Source organism: Lagenorhynchus albirostris, chromosome 1, assembly GCF_949774975.1.
Source record: "Lagenorhynchus albirostris chromosome 1, mLagAlb1.1, whole genome shotgun sequence".
NCBI lineage: Eukaryota > Metazoa > Chordata > Mammalia > Artiodactyla > Delphinidae > Lagenorhynchus > Lagenorhynchus albirostris.
The window spans coordinates 27,871,189-27,889,742 of NC_083095.1; the positions used below are offsets into that span (position 1 = coordinate 27,871,189).

The following is an 18,554-nucleotide window of genomic DNA, read 5'->3' on the forward strand; positions in this document are numbered from 1 at the left end:
CGACTCTCGGTTGCCACCTTCCTTCCGGTTCGGATAATGTTGAGGCGAGCTGAATGTTCCTATATAGCCAAGGAACCATAGAGTCTCACAGCTGAGAGCGGTGGTAGAGATCCTATCGCTCTACGGGTTCGCTTTTGAATGGAAAAAAAAAAAAAGGTTCCATTCACAATAGCAACAACAACAAAAAACCATGAAGCAGGTAGGAATAACACTAATAAGAAATATGCAGAATCTATATAAAGGAAACTACAGAACTATACAGACTCATATCCGAGTGGAATAAAATTAGACTTGAAATAATGGAGAGGTTTACCATGGTTCTGAATGAAAAGAGGAAAAATTATGAAGCTGTCAGTTCTTCTCAAATTAAGTGAATAGACTTAATTCAATTCTAACAGAAAGTCCAATTAGGAACAAATCTGTGAAGATGTATTCTGAAGACAGAATGTAAGAGTACATCAATTCCTGCAGGTATTGTAAAAGGGAAGAAAGGGAATTCTTTAGAATAATTCAATGCAGAAGACTTTATGTTGGAGAATATCAGTCAAAGGAAAGATAACAAAAGCCAGATAACAAGATTGTCTAGAGAGGACCAGATTGGATTTAGAAAATAATCCAATCTCATGTAATACTAAACATGAACCCATTTGGCTTGAGAGAATCACTGAAAAATAAAGCTGATACACACTGAATTCTGAAAACAAAACAAAACAAAAACCTACCTAACTCTGAGACTATTAAGTGTGTCAATGTGTCAGTTGTGCACCACTTACAGGTTTGACTTTGCTTCCATCTTAATAACCCAGATCTTCACCTCTCATAGGAGGTGGATGTGAGCGGAAAGTGGGGCAGCTAAGTTTCCTTTGGAAGAAAAAGCTTTTCATTCTCAAATAGGAATTTAGCTGTGTTTCTTTTAGCTTTTATTGAAATATAAAGTATATACATAAAATTAGAAATCATAGTGGACAGCTTAGTGAATTTTCACAAACCAATCACACTTGTGTACAGATCAAGAAACAGAACATTACCCAACTCAGAAATCCCACTTGTAATTTTAATATTTTCAATTGAAATTCTCTTTGAAAATTATAAAAATAAATGTAATTTACTATAGAACAGACAAGGAGAAAATCAGATGATCATCTCATTAGATGCAGAAAAAGAATGTTTTCTTTCATTTCATAAATTTCAATATCCATTTATGATTTTTAAAAAGATTTGCAAGCCAGAAATAAAAGGAAACTTCCTTAATCTTATACAGAGTATTTACTAAGAAAACTACAGCAAACATCACAGTTAATGCTGAAAAGTTGAAAGTTTTCCCACTGAGATCAAGAAGAGATGTCCACTGCTATCATGTCTGTTACGGGTTGAACTGTGTCCCCCCCCACACCCCCCAAAAAAAGATGTTTAAATCCTAACCCCCAGCACCTCAGAATGTGACCTTATTTGGAAATAGTGTTGTCCCAGGTGTAATTAATTAAGATGAAGTCATACTGGAGTAGGATGGGCCCAAGTGGTCTCCTTATAAGATGGCCATTTGAAGACAGCACACAGAGAGAATGCCATGTGATGGTGAAGGCAGAAATGGAGTTATGCAGCTGCAAGCCAAAGAATGGAATAAATGGAATTCTCATATGCTGCTGGTGGGAGTGTAAATTGGGACGACTACTCTGAAATACTATTTGGCACTATCTACTAAAGCTGAACAGCCCCAGAGCCTATGACCCAGGAATCCCACTCCTAAACATATAACCAACAGAAATGCATATATATGTTCACCAGAAGGCATGTACAAGAATGTTCACAGCAACATTATTTGTAATGGCTGAAAACTGGAAAACAACACAAATGTCTACCTACACTAGAATAGATCATCAAATTGTGGTATATTTGTACAATGGAATACAAAACACCCAAGAGAATGAATGATCTATAACTACATGAAACCACTCAGATGAATCTCACAATGTTGAGCAAAAGAAGCTAGACAGAAAAGAATATATACTATATGTTTTCACATATATAAGTTCAAAAATAGACAGAATTTATATATAGTGTTAGAATTCAGGACAGTGGAGGGATAGTGACTGAAAGGGAGCTGCTAATGCTGTTTCTCGATCTGGGTGCTTGTTACATAGGTATGGTCAGTTTATGAGAAGTTCATCAAGCTGAACCACTTTTGATTTGTGCACTTTTCTGTTTGTATAATTCAATAATAATGTACCTCCAAGAAAATTGTGAAAGATGGAAGTTCAAAAGAATAGTTACTGTAAAATTGACTTTACATATAGCTCAAAAATAGACAAAATTAAATCATAATGTTAAAAGTGAAGGTAAGGACTACCCTGGCTGTCCAGTGGTTAGAGCTCTGCACTCCCATTGTAGGGGGCATGGGTTCAATCCCTGGTTGGGGAACTAAGATCCCACATGCCAAAAAAAAAAAAAAAAAGGAAGGTAGTGGTTGCCTTTGGGGAGAAGGAAAAGTGTAGTGACCAAGAGGGGTCACAAGTAGGGTTTTAGGTGCTAACAATGTTCTGTTTCTTGAACCAAGTGGTAATTACATAAATATTTGCTTTGTTAAAACTTACTGAGCTGTAAATTTATCCTTTGTGGTTTCCTGTTTGTGTTTTGTACCTCACAATTTTTTTTAAAGTTTTTAAGAGTGGGAAGGAGAAGAAAAGTGATGGTAGTGGAAGACAAAGAAAGATGAGATTAGGTTGAGGAAGGCAGGAAGCTTTCTCTTTGCCTTTTCCTTTCCTACCTGGCATGGTAGGTTCTAGCTGTCAGGCCCCAGGCCCTGTATCCAGAAACCCTCCCTCAGCAAGGCACCTAATAGGGAAACAGCAACGCTGTTTAAAACAGGCCCTTCCACGTTCCCCTCGTTGTTTCAAGGTAGATATCAGCATTGTTCTAGATCCTATAGGAAATCCTATCTGCTACATTCTTTTTTTTTTTAAATAAATTTATTTATTTATTTATTTAAGTTTTGGCTGCGTTGGGTCTTTGTTGCCGTGCGGGCTTTCTTTAGTTGTGGCAAGCAGGGCCTTCTCATTGCAGTGGCTTCTCTTGTTGTGGAGCACCGGCTCTAGGCACGCCGGCTTCAGTAGTTGTGGCATGCGGGCTCAGTAGCTGTGGCTCGCGGGCTCTAGAGCACAGGCTCAGTAGTTGTGGCACACGGGCTTAGTTGCTCCGCAGTATGTGGGATCTTCCCAGACCAGAGCTCGAACCTGTGTCCCCTGCATTGGCAGGCGGATTCTTAACCACTGCATCACCAGGGAAGCCTCTATCTGCTACATTCTTACACTTAAGGAACTAACATATAGTTGGCCATTCAAATTTTGTAGCCTGCACAATTAATTTTCAAAAGTCACAGCCATCTTCGTTATACAGAACCCATCTCCAGAAAATTATTTAAAAGAAAACTCATTGTTTGTGTAATACTCTCCTCATGACATTTTAGTAACATTAATTTCAAGTTATATGATCAACCCCAAGCCCATTTTTTAGAGACTAATTTTACTAATCTAGAATGTAAAAAGTAAAGTTACAATGAAAACGTAAAGTGCTCTTATTCAAAATGAAATAAGGGATGAATTAAATCACACGGAAGGTTTTGTGGGGGAAACTCTGGGGGGGTCAGCTGTTAATTGTCAATGCTGTCAAAATCAACTCAGCATGAGCCTTCTCTGGGTTAGGTTTATAATCCAGCTGCTCGGGACTTTCCTGGTGGTCCAGTGGATAAGACTCTGTGCTCCCAGTGCAGGGGCGGCCGGGGTTCGACCCATGGTCAGGGAACTAGATTCCACATGCCACAACTTAAAGGGTTCGCATACTGCAACTAAGACCCGGTGCAGCCAAATAAATATATAAATATTAAAAAAATATATCTAGCTGCCCTTCTTTCCTTCTGTTTCATTCTTGCTTTTACTAGGGAGACTTGGGTGAGGGCGGGGACAAGGGGGTGACATTTGATTGGTTAGTGGTTTGAAGCCATATTCTGATTGGCTGGTGGCTTGCGTATTATTTTGTGGAATAAAATCCCTGCTACCTCTTGCAGTTTGTACCATTCTAAACAACAGGATCTAGAGGCAGATTATCTGCTATTGGACCCCTTAAGATTTGGGATGGATAGTGTCTAGGCTCAGGGTAACCTGGTCATATATAACCTTGGCAGTGTGAGTACTTCTTTCCCTTCTTATCACCATGGAGTTACGCTTTCATTTTATCCTAAAAATAAACTCCATAGGTGTTAATAAGTAATCTCAATTGCATGTGGTCAGTCCTTCATTCCCAGTGGATCTGCACAGTTTAGGAGAGCCTGTAACTTGAGAGTAGTTGATCCCTTACAGTTCTTTGGATGTTATCCATAGCAGCAGCTAAAACTTTAAAAGAAATATATTTGGAAAGATATTATGGAAGTCACAAAACAGACAAGAAGGCCATATAACTAGGTCTAGGAGCAGGAAAAAGCCAATCCAGGAGCTATTCTACTATCAAAGCTCTGGATGCTGTATGAAACAAAGTTAAACTCTTTTTTTTTTTCCTTTAGCCACTCAATGCCTTCTCAGATATAGGGGGTGGTGAGAGTGTTGCAGGAAGGGGAACCTGTTCCAGGGCTAAGAGTGGGCTCTTATCTAACACTCGGAAATGAATTGTCTGAGGAGACACACGTGCTGACAAAACAAGACTTTATTGGGAAGCGGCACTCAGGTGGAGAGCAGGAGGGTAAGGGAACCTGGGAGGACTCTCTGCCACGTGGCTTGCAGTCTTGGGTTTTATGGGAATGGGGTTAGTTTTCGGGTTGTCTCTGGCCAATCTTTCTGACTCAGGCTCCCTCCTGGTGGCTCTCGCAGTGCCAGGCCAAAATGGGTTCCAGCAAGGATTCTGGGAGGTTGGAAGGACATATGGATTGGCATCTCCTCTCTCCTTTTGACCTTTCCCGAATTCTTCCGGTTGGTGGTTGCTTACCAGGACCTCCTGTTTAAGATAACTCATGCAAGTGGTTACTATGTTGCCTGGCCAGGGCTGGCAGTTTCAGTCAGTGTTTCCCCTAACAAGAGGAAGGATTCTCCAGTTCTCCCCTTCAACATCTATAGTGAAAAGGCTGGGCACTCTGATCTAAATCCTAATACAACTGCATATAATTTGAGTGTAACATGCCAAGAAAAAAGTCTGGGTACGGTTAGAAAGGAGGTGAGGATGTGAGCAAACAAAAGCAACAAATACCCACTCCCCCTGGGGGAAGGGCCTCCATTTTCAGGCAAATGTATTCAAAGACCTGGGCATAAAAAGGAGATTAGCATTATCAATCAAATGCAAAAAGAATACCACCACAAAGATTTTGAGAGAGAATAAACAGAGGCTTTCTGAGCAAGGAAAAATTGGGAATGATTTTAAAATCAAAGAATAAATGTATTAATTAGGAAGTAGTCCAAGCTGCTATAGCAATGAGACACAGAAGTACAGTGGATTAAGCAAAACAAAAGTTCATTTTCACTCATAGAACAATTCAGAGGTAAGCAGTCCAAAGTCGTCATCTTCAACCTAAAGCTTCCATCTCTGGGTTCAAGGTGGCTGCTCTGCCTCCTGCCATCAAATCTGTATCTAGTCAGTAGGGAGGTAGAATGGGTTAGGGGAGCATACCTTTAAAAAAAATTTTTTTTTAATTAATTAATTTATTTATTTTTGGCCATGTCAGGTCTTAGTTGCGACGCACAGGATCTTCGTTATGGTGCACAGTCTCTGTAGTTGTGGTGTGCGTGCTCAGCAGTTGCGGCATGCGGACTTAGTTGCCCCCCAGCATGTGCGATCTTAGTTCCCTGTCCAGGGGTCGAAGGCCCCCTGCAGTGCAAGCACGGAGTCTTAACCACTGGAAGGCCAGGGAAGTCCCAAGGAGCATGCCTTTTAAGGTCATAACCCAGAAGAGATACTTATCATTTTCAGTTACACCCTGTTGTCTACAACTTAAATGGTAGGCCATGCCTAACTGCAAGGAAGGCTGGGAAATAAAATTTCTACTTGGGCAACCCAAATAAAACTCATAAGACCTATTATTAAAGGAAGAAGGGAAGAGTGAATGCTGGGACAACTGGCAATATCTGTTACACTGACAATGACAAGTTCTAATATGGCTGTGGAGCAACAGAAACTCCCACACTGTTTATGGGAGTACGAATGTGTACAGTACTTAAAGAATAATTTGAGAATATATTATCTTCAATAATTTGAAGACATACAATGCCTTATGACACAATTTCACTTCTAAGTATATTATCTTGGATTACAAATACTTTTTTACATATATACAAGGAGGCATGTAAAAGAATAAAGCTCTGTTTCTAATATTAAAAACTGCAAAAACTTAAATGATCATCTATACGAGCATGAATAAACAAATTGTTTAATATTCACACAGTGAAATATCCTATGGCAATTAAGGTGAGTGAACTAAAGCTAAAACTAACATGGATGAATCTCACAAACATAACTCAGAAAAAAGGAGAAAGTTGCTAAAAACTATATACTGGATATATACTCCAAAGAATTGAAAGCAGAAACTTGAACAGGTATTTGTACACCCATATTCATAGCAGTATTAGTCACAATGGCCAAAAGGTGGAAGCAACCCAAGTGCCCCATCCACAGATGAATGGATAAACAAAATGTGGCTTATACATACAATGGAATATTATTCAACCTTAAAAGGAAGGAAATTCTGATACATGTTACAACATGAATGAATCTTGAACATTATGCTAAGTGAAATAAGCCAGTCACAAAAGGACAAATACTATATGATTCCAATTATATGAGGTAACTAGAGTAGTCGAATTCATGAAGACAAAAAATAGAATCAGGATTGATAGGGGTTGGGGGAAGGGAAGAATTGGAAGTTTTTGTTTAATGGGTACAGAGTTTCAGTTTTAGAAAACAAAAAAATTTGGAGTTGGACGGTGGTGATGGTTGCACAACAGCGTGAATGTACTTAATGCCACTGAACTGTACACTTGAAAATGGTTAGCATGGTGAATTATATGTTATGTATATTCTACCACAAAAATTACTATATACAGCATGTTTTCATTTATAGGCAACTCAAAAGCATACACATTACAAACATATTGTTAAGGTATACAAGTAATGGGTAAAACTATAAAGTAAACCAAAAGGATGACAATTACAAAATCCAGGAGAGTGGTTACCTAAGAGGTGGGGTGGAGATGAGAGAAGGAGGGAACGTAATCAGAGAGGATTATATAGAAAGTGTCAAAGTTATGGGTAATATTCTTTTTCTTAAATTAGGTTGTATGTACAAGGGTGTTCATTTTAGTAATATTCTTTATCCCTTAAATATACTCTATGTATGTAATATTTTATAGTATCTATATATGTTATACAGTATTTCATACAAAGGTATACATTTAAACACATATCATATATACTTAATATAAATGTATGCTTTTGAATGTATGAAGTATTACATATTTTTACGTGGGAAAATTAAAGGAGAATTAAGAAACATTAAAGTGGGTTACTTGAGGAAAACTTCGAAAAACTGATGTTCAGAAACTCTCTCTAGGCTGAAACAGTTCCAACTTGTATAGTTCCACCTCAAACAACAGGTTTGTTTGAGAATGAGGTGTAGTGAATACTATTGTCTGCCTTCAGGACATCCATTTCCTTCTTTCTTCCTTCTTGATAAAATCCTAGTTTTGTTCAGGAGTCCACATCTCCCCTTACATATCCCATGTCACTCAGAAAAAGATGACTATCTTCAGCTCCAAGAGTAGGTCGCTGCAGTTAAAGTCAGTCATACCCATATCATCCCCTTGCCTTTTATTGGTTCAGAGATTCTGGCTTAACCTAATCAGCCTGTGGCATTTCTTTTTTATTTTGTTTTGTTTTGGCTTGGTTTTTTGGCCCTGCTGCGCAGCTTGTGGGATTTTAATTCCCCGACCAGGGATTGAACCCTGGGCCCTCAGCTATGAGAGTGCAGAGTCCTAACCACTGGACCGCCAGGGAATTCCTTGCATGTGGCATTTCTTAGGCCATTCAAAGATTGGCATCTGTCCAAAGTTGGCACAATCATGCTGATGAGCAGGATTTTTATTACATGGTTTGGGGAAGAGACCCTATTTCTTTCTAACCCATACGCTAACACTAACCCGTACCCTAACACGTACCCTAACCCGTACACTAACACTAACCCGTACCCTAACCCTAACCCCAAACCTTACCCTAACCCGTACCCTAAACCTAACCCGTATACTAACACTAACTCATACCCTAACACGTAACCTAACCCTAACCCGTTGTTGTACCCTAACCTGTACCCTAAACCGTACCGGTTCCCTAATCCTGACCCGAAACCTAACCCTTACACTAACCCGTACCCTAATCCTAACCGGTACATTAACACTAACCTGTACCCTAACACGTACCCTAACCCTAACCCGTTGTCGTACCCTAACCTATATATGAACAAGGAACATGTTGTTCCAACTGCTGTTTATAGCCAACTGGGGGGGAAGGTCAGAACTGAGAGATACGGAGCTTCAGCCCTGATAGCGCTGTTTATAGAGCTCACTACCTTTGAAACTCCTGTTATTTGAGATGTATTTCCTTACTGTTTAAGGTAGGCTGAGTTAGGATTCCCGCTACTTGAACTGGAACCACCCTAACTGAAACCTGGAGGTACATTTTAAGGATACATAGAGAAACAGGAACCTCAGACACACAGTTGGGCCCCATGGAAGTTGAGGAACCCTACTTGTCACTACAAGAAGGGCTGAATATGTAGGTCTCACAGAGAGTGGAACGTAGCTCAGAAACTGGGTGGCCCTTAGGACCCAGTGTAGACCTGGCTGTCACTCCCTCAGCATTAGTAAGTTTTTGATCAGTTCTTATCCCAGGACTCTGCCATCTTGGTACTCTTGTTTCAGGTGCACCCCTGCTTTTCTTTATGTATGATTTCTTTTTTTTTTTTTTTGCGGTACACGGGCCTCTCACTGTTGTGGCCTCTCCCGTTGCGGAGCACAGGCTCCAGACGCGCAGGCTCAGCGGCCGTGGCTCACGGGCCCAGCCGCTCCGCGGCATGTGGGATCTTCCCGGACCAGGTCACGAACCCGTGTCCCCTGCATCGGCAGGCGGACTCTCAACCACTGAGCCACCAGGGAAGCCCGTATGTATGATTTCTAATCTTGCTATAGCTGTTCAACTCTTGAGATCTAAATTCCCCAAAGAGAGGATCGATTTCCTTAAGACAGTCCATCTCATGAACCCGCTGCCAATCTATAGATAAGATGTTTGTGGGTAAGATGCCCTACCCTTGACTCAATTAACAGTAGTCGAGGGACTTCCCTGGTGGCACAGTGGTTAAGAATCCGCCTGCCAGAACACTCTATGACATAAATCACAGCAGGATCCTTTTTGACCCACCTCCTAGAGAAATGGAAATAAAAACAAAAATAAACAAATGGGGCCTAGTGAAACTTCAAAGCTTTTGAACAGCAAAGGAAACCATAAACAAGACCAAAAGACAACCCTCAGAATGGGAGAAAATATTTGCAAATGAAGCAACTGACAAAGGATTAATCTCCAAAATTTATAAGCATCTCATGCAGCTCAATAACAAAATAACAAACAACCCAATCCAAAATTGGGCAGAAGACCTAAATAGACATTTCTCCAAAGAAGATATACAGACTGCCAACAAACACATGAAAGAATGCTCAACATCATTAATCATTAGAGAAATGAAAATCAAAACTACAATGAGATATCATCTCACACCGGTCAGAATGGCCACCATCAAAAAATCTAGAAACAATAAATGCTGGAGAGGGTGTGGAGAAAAGGGAACCCTCTTGCACTGTTGGTGGGAATGTGAATTGGTACAGCCACTATGGAGAACAGTATGGAGGTTCCTTAAAAAACTAAAAATAGAACTACCATATGACCCAGCAATCCCACTACTGGGCATATACCCTGAGAAAACCATAATTCAAAAAGAGTCATGTACCAAAATGTTCATTGCAGCTCTATTTACAATAGCCCGGAGATAGAAACAACCTAAGTGTCCATCATCGGATGAATGGATAAAGAAGATGTGGCACATATATACAATGGAATATTACTCAGCCATAAAAAGAAACGAAATTGAGCTATTTGTAATGAGGTGGATAGACCTAGAGTCTTGTCATACAGAGTGAAGTAAGTCAGAAAGAGAAAAACAAATACCGTATGCTAACACAAATATATGGAATCTAAAAAAAAAAAAAAAAAGGTTCATGAAGAAACTAGGGGCAAGGCAGGAATAAAGACACAGACCTACTGGAGAATGGACTTGAGGATATGGGGAGAGGGAAGGGGAAGCTGGAACAAAGTGAGAGAGTGTCATGGACATATATACACTACCAAACGTAAAATAGATAGCTATTGGGAAGCAGCCTCATAGCATAGGGAGATCAGCTCGGTGATTTGTGACCACCTAGAGGGGTGGGATAGGGAGGATGGCGGGGAGGGAGACGCAAGAGGGAAGAGATATGGGAACATGTATATGTATATGTATACGTAAATGTATATGTATAACTGATTCACTTTGTTATAAAGCAGAAACTAACACACTATTTTAAAGCAATTATACTCCAATAAAGATGTAAAAAAGAAAAATCCACTTGTAAAAGATTATTGAGATAGGCCTTCTCACACCCTGGTGGTAAAAGTATAAATTAATATAATTTATCTAGAATGCAACTTATTAACTTATGTCTGAGTTTTAAAAATATGTATTGTGACTTCAGGAACTTGAGCCTGTAAATATACTGTAAAATATAAACAAACACGAAAATAGATGTATAGTTCACTGTTATTTCTAGAAAAAATAGGAAATAATCTAAAATCTAACAATAGAAGAAATAGAAGAGTCTACAATAATTAAGAGTTTCCATTTATTGAGTTTTCATAACATGTCCAATTTTGTCAAGGGCTTTGCAGATGTGATCTTATTTTGTCTTTATAATGACACAGGGAAGTAGGGACTCTTCACATTTTATATTTGAGAGATTTCTATCAGAGAGAGTAGGGACATAGTGGACATTACCAAACTCACACGTGGTAAGGTTTGTATTCATGTGATTAAAAAGTGAATGTTCTTCAATATTACGTACTTCTTTCCTCTACAGTAATACTATGCATCCTTTTAAATGAGCTGTTCATTTTGTTGAATCACCACTGAATTGATCTAGAAATAATGCTGGTGAAGCGTAAATGTTATTTCATTAAAGTTTGGTCATTGATATCGGAAAAAAAAAAAAAAAAGAATCCGCCTGCCAATGCAGAGTGCACGGGTTCAATCCCTGGTCAGGGAAACTGCAAGTTGCAGGATGCAGCCAAAAGAAAAATAAGTAAATAAACACCTTATACACTTCATTTAGGCATATCATTTGTTGATGTTTTGCTACATTCTCTCTCTCCCTCCCTCTTCTATCTATCTATCTATCTATCTATCTATCTATCTATCTATCTGTTTTTCCCCAATCCATTAAACAGTTACTTGAAGCTATTGTGACCCTTCACACCTAAACATTCAGCGGGTATTTCCTAGGAACAAAGCTATCCTTACATGCAACTACTGTATACTATTCACTCTAAGGAAACTTAACATAAATACAATTACAATCGGCCCATTATTTAAATTTCCTCAATTGTCCCAATAATATCCTTTACAGTTTCTTTTTTTTGGTGTGTGTGTACACATTTAGTTTTATTGTAACAAAGTAACTTGTACACTTTTAATGTTTAAAACTGAACACCATCTTTCCTTTCCAGTGAAACAAAAAGAAAAATTTAAAAATAAACAGGAACAAAATTACAATAGAGAATGTCAATTGCAAATAAGATCCTACAGGTTCTGCAGATTCTCCCATCGAGTGGTAGGGCTCAAGTCATCATTAGGAGAGAATTTTATTTTAAAAGTGTCATCTTAAATTGCAAAGATGTCCGTTAAACATCACAATTAAACATGCCAAAGGAGAAGCCATGTTGTCAAAATGCCCACTTAACCCACCCAAACATCTCAAACCCACCCTTTGCTGACCTTCTATAACCCCATTTTTTAAAGTTTTTTTTTCTTTTTTTAAACAAGAGAAAGTAGACAGATACATGTTGGTAAACGCTAACTGTCCATACTCACATAGAGACACAGTGTAATCTCTGAGCCCAATATACAGAGAAGGGAGGAAAAAAGCTAGAATTCTATGTATTACTACACAGGGGCCTAGCACCCTCCAGCTTCCAGCAGAGCTAAGGGAGCAGAAGGTTTTTCTTTTTTCCCCCAGAGAATGGTGGTGTTGATTCCATAAAGTTTTTGTTGAGACAGGAAAGGATAAAAATGAATCTGGAACAGAAAGGGGTAGAGATTCTTTTCCCACTGAATTCTGCTCAAGGTATTTTCCCCCAAAATAAGTTGTGAGCCATGGTATAAAGGAGAAAAGAGACCTCAAAAACAGGGCGCCTGATCACAAGAGGAGGAGAAAAGAAAAAGACTGCAACTTGCTCCCAGAGACTGGAGAAAATTAAAAAAGGAAGGTTGGAATCCATCAGTGTTCCATTAGTCATCTTCTCCATCTTTCTCTCCTCCCTCCCCCTCATCATCATCTTCATCTTCTTCACCTTCATCCGCATCCCCTTCTTCATCAGTATCTTCCAATCCTTCTTCCTCTTCATCATCATCTTCTTCTCCTTCCCCTTCCTCATCATCCACGTCCAGAACCAAGTAGTACTGTAATGGATTTGGCCAAATATCATCTTTGATGACCTCTCCTAACTCATCTGCACCTGCATCAGAATGATCAGTAAACCAGGTGAAGCAGCTTTCTGGTTCCTCATGCTGTCTCTTCCTGCTGGCTTTATTCTGCGTTTGATTTGAACGTTTTGTCAAATCCTTTCTGGATTTCCATTTGAGTGGACTTTGAAGATGGATCACCACTCTCATTCAGATGAAGTTCTTTGGAGAGAACTTTATTTTCCAAGTCCGGGTTTTCATCAAAATAAAAATCTATTCTGTAACCTGAGTTAGTATCTTCAAATTCTGTCACTTCACTCTTGTCAAATAATGCAGTGCCTCTTCATCCTCCTTCCCAAGCAGTGCAGACACTTGTGGAAGGTTAACAAATGTTACCCCAAAATTTGGGATTTTGGCCATCAATTCCGACCTCTTCTGAAAAAATGGTTGGCGGAGTTTGTTATATTTCTGTTCTGCTTTCAAAATCTCCTCCCTGGCTTGTTCGTTAAGTCTGTCTGTTTCATTTTGTACTTCATCAATATGTTCAATTGCTTCTTGCTGTTCTTTTTCTTCGTTGGTCAAGTTCGAAGAAGCAGACGTTTCCTCTGGCCTGGAGGCAAGAGTCAGTCTCGGTTTCTCTGGTTTCTTTGCTTGGGGTGGAAGTGAAGACTGGTGTTTGGGGGCCATGCTGGGAGAAAAGCCAAGAATCCACCCAAGGGAAGACGCTCGTACCAGGAGCTCTAAGAACTCTACAGTTTCTTATTTTTTTAATTCAGGGTACAATCAAGGATCACACATTGCATTTAGTTTTCATGCCTAGTCTCCTTTAATATAAAAACAGGTCTGTAGCCTTTTTTTTTCTTTCATGACTGACATTTTTTAAGACTCCAAACAGACTGTTTTGCAGAATGTCCCTAATCTTTGGATTTCAGTTTCCTCATAATTAGATTTAGGTTTTTTTTTAATTTGGGGGGACAAAAATACTAGATAATTAATGTATCCTTATATACCTCACACCATGATGTACATTATGTCAGTTTGTCCCATCAGTAGTGACATCAAGTTTGATCATTTGGGCAAGGCAGTGTTTGCCAAATTTCTCTATTGTAAAGGTATGTATAGTAATTTATGGGATAATACTTTGAGGTTCTGAAAGTATCTTGTTCCCTACAGCTTTTTACCAATGCTTCTGACATCCACTGACGATTCTTGCCCAAATCAGTTATTACAATGGTGATTGTAAATGATTTTATATTTCTATCCTTCCTTCTACATTTATTAGTTGTAATATTCCTATACAAAAAAGCTCCCCCATCTCTCCCATTTTCTTTGTTTACTCTTAATATCTTATGGACACATGGATTCTTTATTAAAAATGAACATGTTGTACACCTTACATTTATACAATGTTATACATCAAATATATATCAATAAAAATTAAAAATAATCATGTGATAATCCACTACTGTCATTACTAATTTTGATCCTTAAATTGTGTCAAATTTGACCAACATGAAACTTTTCAAGCTGGTTCCTGTTTCTTTTGGCAAGTCCCCATCAATTTTTGAGCACTTCCTTGCATTTTTCTATAAGTAAAAAATTTCCTTATTATGAAGAGGGACCAAGATGGTGACATAGAAGGCTCATGAACTTCCTTCCTCCCATGGACACACAGAATGTACAGCCACGTACAGAGCAATTCCTCTGGGAGAAATCCAGAAACTAGCTTAGTGACTTCTACACATCGAGTAGATGAGAAAATACTCACCTCAAAATGGGTAGGAAAGGCTGAGACACACTCTCACCATGAACCTCACCCTCAGTACAGGGCCATACAATTGGGCGGGGAACCCCCAATTCCCACCTTCTCCCTGAGGAGTGAAAGGTTTGGACCCACATCTTGTGCTCCAACTTTTAAGGTTCTCACATCAGGGATGGGTCCCTAAAACACCTAGCTCTGAAAGCCAACAGGGCTTGTGTCCATGAGTCCCACAGGACTACAGCAAACAGAGGAGCAATTCTTAATGGGTCTGTGACTTCCTTTGATCATTAAACTTTCATTTCTCACTGTGCCATCGCTTGGATCTTGTAATATGTTTTTTTAATTGTAGTAAAACACACATCACATTACACTTGCCATCTTTATCATTTTTAAGTGGATATTTGGGTTTCTTCCACCTCTTGGTTATTGTGAATAACGCTGCAATGAACATGGGTGTGCACATATCTCTTTCAGACTCTGCTTTGAATTCTATTATATATATAACCAGAAGTAAGATTGCCAGATCATATGGTAATTCTATAATTTTTTTGAGGAACCACTTCAAAAACTACTATTTTCCATATCAGCTGTACCATTTTACATTCCTACCTATAGTGCACAAGTGTTCCAATTAATAGGATGTTGGTCACATCCTCACCAACCCTTGTTCATTTACTGTTCTTTTGATAGTGGCTACCCTAACGGGAGAGATGTAATACCTCATTGTGGTTTTGATTTGCCTTTCTCATATTAGTGATGTCGAGCTTTTTCATGTGCTTGTTGGCTATTTGTATATCTTCTTCAGAGAACTGTCTGTTCAAGTCTTTTGCCCGTTTTTAAAATCAGACATTTTTGTTGAGTTGAACTTCCTTATAAATTCTGGATATTAATCCCTAATCAGATATATGATTTCCAAATATTTTCTCCAATTCCATAGATTGCCTTCCACTCTCTTGATTGTTTCTTTTGATACACAAAAGGTTTTAAGTTTGATGTAGTCCCATTTGTCTAGTTTTGCTTTTGCTGTCAACGCTTTTGGTGTCACACCCAATAAATCATTGTGAAATCCAAAGTCCTAAAGTTTCCTCCTAGTTTTATAGTTTAGGTCATGTGTGTAGGTCTTTAATCCACCTTGAGTTAACTTTTGTATATGGTGTAAGAGTCTAACTTCATTCTTTTGCATGTGGATATCCAGTTTTCTGAGAACCATTTGTTGAAGAGACTGTCCTTTTCCTATGTGTGGTCTTGTACCCTTGTAGAGAATCATTTGGCAATACGGTCAGCCCAACATATCCGAAGGTATTGCACCGGTGGATTCAAGCAGCTGGGGATAGAAAATATTTGGGGCAAAAAGTTCCAGAAAATTCCAAAAAGCAAAATTTGAATTTGCTGTGCACTGGTAACTATTTACATTGCATTAGGTATTATAAGTAATCTGGAGATGGTTTAAAGTATATGGGAGGATGTGCATAGGTTATACGCAAATACTTCACCATTTTATATAAGGGACTTGAGCATCCACAGATTTTGGCATCTGTAAGGGTCCTGGAACCAAGCCCCTGCTAATATAAAGGAATGGCTGTATGTGTATGGGTTTATTTCTGGGCTCTCTATCGTTGCATTTGGTCTATATATCTGTCTTTATGTCAGTACAACACTGTCTTGATTACTACTCTGCTTTGTAGTATGTTTTGAAATCAGGAAGCATGAGGCCTCCAACTTTGTTCTTCCTTTCCAAGATTGTTTTGGCTATTCGGGATCCCTTGAGATTCCATACCAGTATTGGCTTTTTTTCCTTTCCATTTCTACAAACGTTATTGGTATTTTGATAAGAGATTGTATTGAATCCATAGATCACTTTGGGTAGTATGGACATTTTATTGCTATTGAGTCTTCCAATCCACGAGCACAGAATGTCTTCCCATTCTCTTGTATCTTCTCTGATTACTTTTAGCAACATTTTGTAATTTAGTGTACAAGTCTTTCACCTCCTTAGTTAGGTTTACTCCTAGGTATTTTATTCTTTTTGATGCTATAGCAAATTGGATTGTTTCCTTAGTTTCTTTTTTGATTGGTCACTGTTAGCGTACTGAAATGCAACTGATTTTTCCATGTTGATTTTGTATCCTGAAACTTTGTTGAAATCATTAATTAGTTGTAACAGATTTTACAAATGGATTCTTTAGGATTTTCTACGTAAGATCATGTCATGTGTGAACAGAGATAATTTTACTTCTTCTTTTCCAATTTGGATACCTTTTCTTTTTCTTGTCCAACTGCTCTAACCCAGACTTTTCAACATGTGCTTTATCAGTCGGTATAGGCTAAGTTATGCTCTTGTAAAAAACAAACAAACAAAAAAACCAACCCAAATCTCAGTGGCTAAAACAACAAATGTCTATTTTTCATTTACCCTAGTGTTGGGATGTTCTGTGGGATCCAGGCAAAGCAAGGTTCCATCTCTATGTTTTCATGATTTGAAAGGCAGGCCAAAGGGAGCATAGTTCATCACATAATGACTTTTAAAACTTCTGCCTAGAAATGATATATGTCATCTTCACTCACATTGCCACACCTCACTTCAAAGGTGGTGGAAAAGAGCCATCCTACCCTGGGTCCATAAACAAGAGAGCCAGAAATATTTGGTAAACAGCACCAACAACTGCTACACTCTACCCTTCTAGTTACCAAATGTTGATTTCACTTTCTCTACCACAGGCCACGTATACACTACACAACCCCCTCCTCCACACAGACATTCTCCAAGTCCTGTCCAATCATGACATCATGCTCAAAGTCCAAGAGATCTAGGTGGAGCACAGCTGTCTCTACAGCAAGGGGTATATGTAGTAGTATCAGTATCAGGAGGTGTGGCTTTTTTTGATCTAGAGACCTATGCACCAAGAGGGCAAATTATCTGCCCTTATAACACCAAATATACAATTGGTGGAATAGGAACAGGACAACTACAGTGAACACTCCTATTCAGAAAAGGAAACAAAACAAAACACATAGAAGTGACTAGTCTCTAGCAATTCTGTCTACAAGATGAACTGTGCAAGGGCACCTTACTTTGGGGGTAAGGAATTTAGAAAAGCTAAAAATAAAAGGACAGGCAAAAGTAGATAAGGCAAATGCATTAGAGAAAAGAAAAAGAAAGCAAAGATCCTGTTCTTAATATAAGAAAAAGTAGAATTCAGGCTAAAGAGCATTAAATGAGACAAAAAGAATACACTATAATGCTAAAGGCTACAGTTCACAAAAAAAAATATCAGTTATGAGTATCCATGCACAAAACAACACAGTAGCAACTTTCGTCAAGTGGAAACTCTAAGAAATGCAAGGAGAAATAGACAAAGTATACTAAGATTAGAAAACTCTATTTCTCTCAGTGTGAGACAGATCAAACAGTCAAATATAAATGTAAGGATACAGAATACCTAAACAATCAGGTAGATCTTATGCATAAATATCAAACCTTTTATCCTGATAATACCAGATAATACAGAATGTACCTCCTTTTCAGGTGTACGTGGAACTTTCATGAAATTGACCATGTTAGGCTACAAAGAAAACCTCAATATTTTCCATATTGCATATTCAAACAGCATATTATTTCTGCATGCCTTTTCCCATCTTTTAACTTACTGAGGTGTAATTTACAAATAATAAAATGTACCCATCTTGTGCACATTTCAATGCTTTTTGACAAATCAATATATCCAAGTAGCCATCACAGCAATCAAAATACAGAAAATTTCCATCATCCCCCCAAACTCCCTTGTACCTCTACAAGAGCCAACCTTCTCTCTCCACATCAGGCAATCAATTTACTTTCCATCACTATAGATTGGGTTTGTGCTTGCTGGAGTTTCATATGTACGGAATCATACAGTATACATTCTTTTGTGTCTGGCTTCTTTTGCTCAGCTTAACAGTTTTAAGATTAAGATTCATCTATGTTATTGTATTAGTAGTTCATTTTTTTTTTTTTTTTTTTTTTTT

The 18,554-nt window shown here is 38.6% G+C and overlaps 1 pseudogene; it reads right to left on the reverse strand.

The window, feature by feature from the left end:
• Positions 1-12,597: 12,597 nt before the first annotated feature.
• Positions 12,598-13,642, reverse strand: LOC132529639 (protein SET-like; annotated as a pseudogene).
• Between the last annotated feature and the right edge of the window lie 4,912 nt (positions 13,643-18,554).